The sequence below is a fragment of the Capsicum annuum genome, chromosome 7 (genome assembly GCF_002878395.1).
Source record: "Capsicum annuum cultivar UCD-10X-F1 chromosome 7, UCD10Xv1.1, whole genome shotgun sequence".
Taxonomy (NCBI): domain Eukaryota; kingdom Viridiplantae; phylum Streptophyta; class Magnoliopsida; order Solanales; family Solanaceae; genus Capsicum; species Capsicum annuum.
In genome coordinates, this window is record NC_061117.1 from 219470284 (window position 1) to 219479622 (window position 9339).

At 37.5% G+C, this 9339-nt stretch overlaps 1 pseudogene; it reads left to right on the forward strand.

The window, feature by feature from the left end:
• The first annotated feature begins 357 nt into the window (after positions 1-357).
• LOC107878599 lies at positions 358-8348 on the forward strand (annotated as a pseudogene).
• Positions 8349-9339: the final 991 nt, after the last annotated feature.

Genomic DNA, 9339 nt, shown 5'->3' on the forward strand with positions numbered 1-9339 from the left:
CTCAATGCCATTTTATATAATTTTTTTTAAAAAATTATAATTAATTTTTAATAATTATTGAACCACAATGCCACGTGTCAGCTTCCAATTAGCTCGTTTTGCCACGTCATCACGTGTGTGCAATACACACTTTGAACTTTTTGCTGATAGGGCAAAAAAGGCCCAATTGGAACAAAATGTGGAGGGAGTTTAGGGACCTGATAGGAACAAGTCTTAGTTTAGGTGTATAAGTAAATTTTGACAACAAGTTTGAGTGCCTATCGATGCTCTGACCAAAAAAAAATTAAAAAACACTCAGATATTTGCCTTTGCCCATCACCGATGACGACGTCGTAATTCCCAAATGACGTTGTAGATATAATTTGTAATAGTAAATTTATAACTCAAACAAAATGAACGAAATTCAAATAATAGTAATAGTATGTTGTTCTGCCATCGCAATTGCTCTATTTGTGTGTCCATGGAAACTGCTGAACTGGATTTGGTTCCTTTCTTTTTTGAAAACATCAATATATATGGTACTATGTAATTTGCTTATCCCTCTATTTTGGTGTAGTTGCTGGTATTCATTCTTTTTTTCTTCATGTTTTGCTTAGTAGTAGAACTAGGAATAGTTGTTTCAATTTACATTGTCCAAATTATAAAATCAAGAGAATTTTATTATATTTTGCCCTTCTACTCAGTATTAAATAACTAGGTAAAATAGTCAAATTTAGAGTTTCAAAGCATCATAATAAGTTTATAATAAGGTAAAATTAGTAAAATATGCCTCTAATTAAAGTTTTCTTGTGTGACATGTCAAGTTAACAATGTCCAATTAATCTGAAACGAAGGAAGTATGTGCTTTGATATGCGTTTCCTTGAGTGGAGCTCTATAGAAAACGATCTCTCTACCTCCAAGGCAGGAGCAAAATATACATTCTAGCCTCCCCGAGACCTCACTTATAAGATTATACTGGGTGCGTTAAAGAAAAAAATTTCCTCGTGGAATAGTTGTTTAGTACGGAGGTGTGAGAGACTGGCTATGGATGGTTTTAGGCAGGGGCGAAGAAATATTGAACGGAGGTGATTAGGCATGGCATGGAATGGTTACAGCTTACGGAGGAGTGAGTACATGATCCAGGTGTGGAGGAGATGGATTAAGGTAGAGGGTTAGTAGGTAGAAGTACGTCCGTAATAGTAGAGAAAAGTGCTTTGGTTGTATGAGTGCCTGTAGTTTATTGTAGTCTCTTGTTCGTGGTGTTTTGGTGATGTCTATGATTTTTGTACAGCTAGTTTATAGTATTACCTTGTGGGTGTTTTGTTTCCTTTATTATCTAGTGGCGTGATATCCCTCTTTGTTGTTTGCTTTTATGTTTTTTGTTTGTTATACTATTATCTGTCCTAATTCTAGAGTCTATCGGAAACAATCTCTCTGCTTTGTATGAGTTAGTGGTACGAACTGCGTACACTTTACCTCCTCCAGACCCACTTTGTGGGAATACACTGGATATGTTGTTATTGTTGTTCTCTTGCAATATATTGTAACCTTGACCGTAGATACTTCTGGGCAAACTGAAGATTTTATAGGAAAATGTTAGATCAGAATCTAAAGTTTTGTAGTTACTACAAATGTTAGAAGATAATTTTATACTTTGTCCGTAAGATTAGGTAATATATAAGTGAACATTAGATCTGAGTCTAACATTGTGCAAAAAAGATAATTTTTGTTAGGACTATATCTGCACTACTTTACAAATTGGAACAAAATCTACACAGTAAGAACAACAACATACCCAGTGTGAAGTCTGAGGAGGGTGGTGTGTACACATAAAAAAAAAAAGGGCAGCCCGATGCACTAAAGCTACCGCTATGCGCGGTGTCCGGGGAAGGGCCCTACCACAAGGGTGTATCGTACACAGTCTTACCTTGCATTTCTGCTAGAGGCTGTTTCCAAGGCTTAAACCCGTGACCTCTTGGTCACATGGCAGCAACTTTACCAGTTACTCCAAAGTTCCCCTTCAAAAAGTGGTGTGTACACATACTTTATACTAAAAAAGGAACATTTGAAATCAGCCATTTGCACAAATTCCCTATTCATATTCCTGTATATTGCTTCTTATGTAGAGGAGGAGGAGTAATTGTTAAAGAGTTGGAGACATACTTGAGTAAATAAATAGTGTGCTTTCTTTAATAAGTTAAACTTTTATATGAGTTGGTCAAACACAACATGATATCTGGGCAGGTAGAGGTTTTGGGTTCGAATCTTACTATCACACACCTATTATCAAAAAGAACTTACACGTGTTTGGTTCATAAAAGTATATTAAGTTAGCACGTGGGGGGTGTGAGGTCATTCTACATCTTATATTATGAAAGTGCTTAAAAAATCAAATTTGATGAGGTTGTAATGAGTCTTCTTCTCCTGATTTATTTATCTTCTGAAGATCACTTTGTTCATTTCCAAATTTGTATTAGTAGTTAATCGTGAGACAAATGCTTGCAGGGAAGGAGTCTTTTATATGGTTCGGTTCAACCTCGCAAGTACTAATCATGGACCATGAGCATATAAAGGGAGTACTCTTGATCTCGTGGAAATACATTGGGTACCTTACTTGTACGAGGAGAGGAGTGGGAACCTACGAAGAAGACAAATGGGCCAAATATGGAAAAATCATCAATCCTGCTTTCCATCTGGAGAAGCTAAAGGTTTGTCAACTTTTTCCTTTCCGCTTTTCCTCCTTCAACTTTGTGATTGGTCAACCAAAAGTTACTATGTTTGCAATTTTTAGTCCATGGTCAATAAATGCTCGCTCTTGCTTCTTTGGGTACTGCTCCCTCTAAGTCTTTCTATCTCCTTTGATTTGCCGATCTTACTGTTTAATCTAAAGTTTTATGTGTCCTGCATATGACTATCTACTCGAAATAGTAGGACGGGTCAATTCAATGGCTAAAATGGGTATCTTATTATTGCTTAAAGATTTAGCTTAAACTAAAATTTAATGAAAATATCATTTAAATTGGTTAGATGACTTTCTAGTTGAAATACCAATAGTTGAGTAACCTTTGGGTTATAAAAAGAGTTGAGTGACTTTTTAAGAAAACCACCCGAAGTTAAATGGCCTTTGGATTATAATACAAAAATGATTGATTTTCCAAATTAACTTACCTAAGTTGAGTAACCATATGTGATATTATCTTTAGTAAGCACAGTTGGCCATTTTGACCAATGAAAACCACTATATATAGGAGAAAATTATATGGATTCATTAAAATGGACACAATGCAAATGATAGTTTCAGTATGTTGTGCTGCCATAGCAGTTAGTCTTTTTGTGTGTCTATGGAGAGTGCTGAATTGGGTTTGGTTCAGTCCAAAAAAGTTGGAGAAATTGTTGAGGAAACAAGGTTTGAAAGGGAATTCATACAAAATATTGTTTAGAGACGTGAAAGATTCTTCTAGGATGATTAAGGAAGCTACCACAAAGCCTATGAATCTGTTCGATGATGATGTAGCCCCAAGGATATTGCCTCTCTTTGATGAAATCATCAAGAAATATGGTATGTTTTTGCAGCGAAATTTTCGTTGGTTGTCCCTTTCTGGAATAATTGTTTAGTAAATGACCATCTTTTTATTTATTGTGCAATTTATTGATTTGTAGAGTTTGAGCCGAAATATCGCTCTAATGGATATATAGAGAATAAACAGCAACCCTAATCCTAGCCGATTGTAGGTTTCTTAGTACACGTCTTCCAATACCTATAGTGGTATTTGTGTAGACACTAGGGGTTAGGAGTTGAACTAACTAATGGTCCATCTAACCAGCCAGCACTCTGTATGGGTGTACTTATGCCCAAATGCTATGTTTTCCGACAGATCTTATATCCTTTTTAGCAAACCAAAAATCTTATTAGAAAACATTAGATCACAATCTAAAGTTGTGTACTTTACTGCAAACGTTAGATCCGAGTTTAACATTTGCGAAAAGATAATTTGTCAAGGACTATATTCAGACTACTTTAAAAAATAAGAAAAATATCCAAACAATAACCTAAAAAGGGGACATTTGCATAAATCAGTTATATGATTCTTTTTTCCTTTGAATTTTTCAAATAAATGGTCGGTCAAGATTTTGAATTACACTTTATTTTACTTGTGTGAAAAAACCATGTTTCACTTCAAGGACCTCCATTTTTGCGAAGGATAAAGTGTAGTTGACTGGATAATATGTACGGACTGAACTCAAATTTCCGTCTTATGTAGAGGAGGGGAAGTACTTGTTGAAGAGTTGAAGACATAATTAAGTAAATAAAAGTGTGTTTTTCTTTAATAACGTAAGTTTTAAGATGAGTTGGTCACACAGAACATGATATCCGAGCAGGTAGAGGTCCTTGTTCAAGTCTCACCGCCATCCACCCATTATCTAAAAGAATTTGTACATGTTTGGTATATAAAATTGAATAAGTGAGAATAGAATCAAATTAAACCCTGTCCTTGTTCTTCCTCTTGAAGGTAAGTGTTTTAAAAGATCAAATTTGAAGAAGTTGTAATGAGCCTTCTTCTCCTGATTTAGTTATCTTTTGAAGATCTCTCAATATTAAAAGATCACTATTTACAACAACAACAACAACAAACCCAGTGTATTCCCACTTTGTGGGGTCTGGGGGGGGTAAGATGTACGCAGTCCATACCTCTACCTCTGATGAAGTAGAAAGGCTGTTTCCGAAAGACCCCCGGCTCAAGTTACGAGATATCAAACAAACACATAGTACAGCACAGAAGCAGATGACATAACATAGATACTGCAGCCATAAGGAATATAAAACAGAGTAAAGCAGGAATGCAGGAATATAAAGCAGAGGAAAGCACACAGATTCGTAACAAACATAGAACACGGAACACGGAACAGAACATTGAATACGGAATCATACCAGGAATACACCCCCACCAATTACCTCCCTACATTAGCGACCCGAACAGGCCCTAATCCTCTGCCGTAATTCGCGTCTTCCAGACCTTCCTATCTAGGGTCATGTCCTCGGTAAGCTGTAACTGTTCCATGTCCCGCCTAATCACCTCACCCCAGTACTTCTTCGGTCTACCCCTACCCCGTCTAAAACCATCCAACGCTAGCCTCTCACACCTACGGACCGGGGCATCCATGCCCCTCCTCTTCACGTGTCCGAACCATCTCAATCGTGCTTCCCGCATCTTACACTCCACTGAAGTCACCCCAACCTTCTCCCGGATAGTCTCATTCCGAGCTCTATCCCTTCGGGTCAGTCCACACATCCAGCGCAACATCCGCATTTCTGCCACCTTCATTCTTTGGGTGTGGGAGTTCTTAACTGGCCAACACTCCGCTCCATACAGCAAGGCCGGACGGACTACCACCCTATAGAATTTACCTTTAAGCTTGGGCGGCACCTTCTTATCACACAGCACCCCCGATGCAAGTTCCCACAGGCATTTTGATTGAATCAGCGAGAAAGGAAAAAATAAGTGTTTTCACACAGAAGTAGTAGGAAACTTCCTAGTATTTCAGTGAGAATCTGTTTCCTACCATGCATTTTTCCAATGAGCTGGTTTGGTGGGAATGGATGGGAAAATTGGGTTTTATAACACAAATTTCCCATTGATTTGTGGTGGAAAAACCTCTATTTTTGGTAGTGTCTAGGCTCATTTCTTTCTAGTTTTTGGTTGTATAGATGTTCTTTTGCAAATTTGTACTAGTAGTTAATCCTGAGACGTGTGCTTGCAGGGAAAAAATCTTTTATGTGGTTGGGTCCAAGACCACAATTGTTGATCATGGACCCTGACCTTATAAAGGAAGTATTCTCCAAAGTCTATTTGTATCAAAAGCCTCACAGAAATCCATTAGCACTAATATTGGTACAAGGACTAGTAAGGTATGAAGAAGACAAATGGGCTAAACATAGAAAAATCGTCAATCCCACTTTCCATCTAGAGAAGCTAAAGGTTTGTCACTGCTTTCCTTTCCACTTTTCCTCCTTCAACTTCGTGATCGGTCAATTAGAAATTATTATGTTCACAATGCTTAATGCACCAGTTGATAAAATGTGGGATCTTACGTCTCTCACTTTGATTTGCCTTCCTTATCATCCAATCTATACTTTTATGTGTCCTGCATGTTACTATTTCATCCAATCTAATCTTTTATGTATCTACTTTCCAACTTGAGTTAGACAAGCATAGAAGGATCTTATGGTTCTATGTGACAGAGCCAAATCATCATTCAATATTCTAGATTCGATCAAATGTTCGTTCTTGCTTATCTGGCTACTGTTCTAGCTTAAGATTTCGATAAGATGCTCGTAAGTGTCATTGATATTTTTCCTCTTTCATCATTTTTTTCGAGCAGCACATGCTTCCAGCTTTTTACTTGAGCTGTAGTGAGATGCTGAGAAAATGGGAAGACGTTGTTCCAGTTGGAGGCTCACATGAGATAGATGTATGGCCTCACCTTCAGCAATTGAGTTGTGATGTGATCTCTCGGACAGCTTTTGGAAGTAGTTATGAAGAAGGTAGAAAGATATTTGAACTTCAAAAGGAACAAGCTCAACATCTTACCTAAGCTATGCAATCAGTTTATATCCCAGGATGGAGGTAAGTTATAATGTTCTGCAGAAATGTGCATTGTTTCCCTTCGTCTCTCTTATCTAATGCATGTTGGTTTGCTGTTTTATGTAATACTATTTCAAAGATTTTTGCCAACAAAGAGGAACAGAAGAATGAAGGAAATAAAAAAGGATGTTCGCTCCTCAATTAGAGGTATCATTGACAAAAGATTGAAGGCAATGGAAGCAGGGAATGCTGATAATGAGGATCTATTGGGCATATTTCTGGAATCGAATTTTAAAGAAATTGAACAAAACAGAAACAAGGACTTTGGAATGAGCATCGAAGAAGTCATTGAAGAATGCAAGCTATTCTATTTTGCTGGCGAAGAAACTACTTCAGCGTTGCTCCTATGGACTTTGGTGCTGTTGAGCAGATATCAAGATTGGCAGGCACGGGCCAGAGAAGAAGTCTTGCAAGTGTTTGAGAGTCAAAAACCAGATTTTGATGGATTAAATTGTCTAAAAGTTGTAAGTATTCTAGTTGGTTGGTTAAATTTCTCTACCATGTGAACTCTCATTGTTATTTCTATTGCTTGAGTGCTTGAATTTGAAATGACCATAGCGTTGATACTGGATTAGAAGATTCTATGGTTCCGTAGGAAGGGGGAACTCTTTGACAGGCACGAGTGAATTTCTTTTGATTATTGGTAGGGTTAGGCTTGAGCCTAGTATTTCTACTTGCTTTGACACTATGTTGAAGTGTATGACCATATGATCTACAAGTTTAAGCTATTAGAAAATCATGTCTTCAATATCAGGGATAATCTCATTTCCGTAACTTTTCTTCATGTTGGTTACAAACTAGAGTATTACTCCATTCATAGGAATTAGTTTAGCCACAAATATTTAAAGAAATTAGCAAAGAAGTCCCATAACTTCGGGATAAGGATTGCCTCCTGACAAAGGGGTAGTAGTGACTAGGCCCGGGTGACTATTTACCAAAAACTTAGATCGCCGCGTAGACGTAAGACCATGTGTGGGGGGCTAATACCTGATCAGTGCCAAAAGATCAAGGTCAGTTGGTGACCTGATGATAGGGAAGCCGGTGAGTGAAGCCTCGTTGAACAGTGCCGTAACTATCATGGTAACATGTCACTTGTCTCGTTCGTGCTAAGATATAACTGAAGGAGAAGCATTTTTGTTGCAGGTGACGATGATCTTGTACGAGTCATTACGGCTATATCCCCCGATAGCAACACTTACCCGACGGGCTAATGAAGACATCGTATCAGGAGAGGTATCTATACCAGCTGATGTACTGATCTCTTTGCCAGTGATTTTATTGCATCATGATAAAGAGATATGGGGTGAAGATGCAAACAAGTTCAATCCAGAGAGATTTAAAGAAGGAATATCAAGTGCAACAAAGGGTCAAGTTGCATATTTTCCATTTGGTTGGGGTCCTAGAATATGCATTGGACATAATTTTGCAATGTTAGAGGCAAAGATGGCTGTGTCTATGATCCTACAAAGCTTCTCTTTCCAACTGTCTCCATCCTATGCACATGCCCCTCAGTCCATAATTACCATGCAACCTCAGTATGGTGCTCCTCTTATTTTCTGCAAATTATAATTTGGTATTTTGTGAGAGGTGTCTTCTAATGTAATAGAGTTAAAATACTAAATATGGGTTCCGATGAATTCATTGGCTTTTTCTTAAACCTCGTAATTGTATCAGGAAACAGTCTCTCTATCTTCAATGAAATAGAGTTTATTCAGACTCGCTAAGGGGACCTTGGTATTTTCGGAAGTGGCTATGGTTGCTTCAAATCTTTCCGCTACAGTTACCAGAATTGTTTCAATGATACGAGAATCATTGAACACGGAACCAAGCAATCTTACCCTATTTGCTAGTTCAGGTGCTTTCAGAGTAATTTGGATGGTTTCGGTTTCTTTCATCACGTGCATCTCGAAATCTCTAATAAGCTTTATCACTTGCATACCTCTGTTCCTTTCATTCCCTTTATGTTCTGCCTAGAGATAATTCCAGATTGCTTTGGCTGATTTTAGAGACACAATTCGAGCGAAAATTGAAAAACATATTGCTGAAAATAGACAGGCCGAAGCCTGTGATTTTCGGATTTTTCTGTCTTTATGGTTCTTGATCTGGACCATAATTGGATTGTTAGGCAACAAAGGAATTTCATAACCCTCTTTGATTGCCTCCCACATATCCATAGCATCTAGATAACTTCCCATCCTCCCAAATCTGATACTTTAATTATCGCCATTATTAACCGGTGGTGCCATTGTTGAAAAAGCTTAATTTTGCTTCCATGATTGATAGATTTGTCTTGTTGATTTCAATCCTGATTTAGATGAAACACCCATATATCCCTCAAGAGAGAAGTTTTCTGATACCAATTGTAAGCTTCTTGGAAAATGAAGAACATAAAATCTGGTTTTACTTGCCATGAAACAAGTAGAATATAAGTTCGAGAAAACTCTAATCAATCGACAAAGATTATTAATGAAAGCAAAAATCACTACTTGTGAATTTTTTTTGTGTATGTATATGGATTTTGAATCTTCTAAATACAAGATTAGAGGTTGACTCAATGGTTTAAGGAGTTCAAATTTCATTTTAAGGTTTCATGTTCAAATTTTAAGTATTATTATTTTATTTTTTGAATCCCCACAATAAAGTTCTGGATTTGCCACTAGTGAGGTGGTGGGGATGGAGGCTCTGGAGTTGGGGCTGTGGGGTAAAGATGAAGAG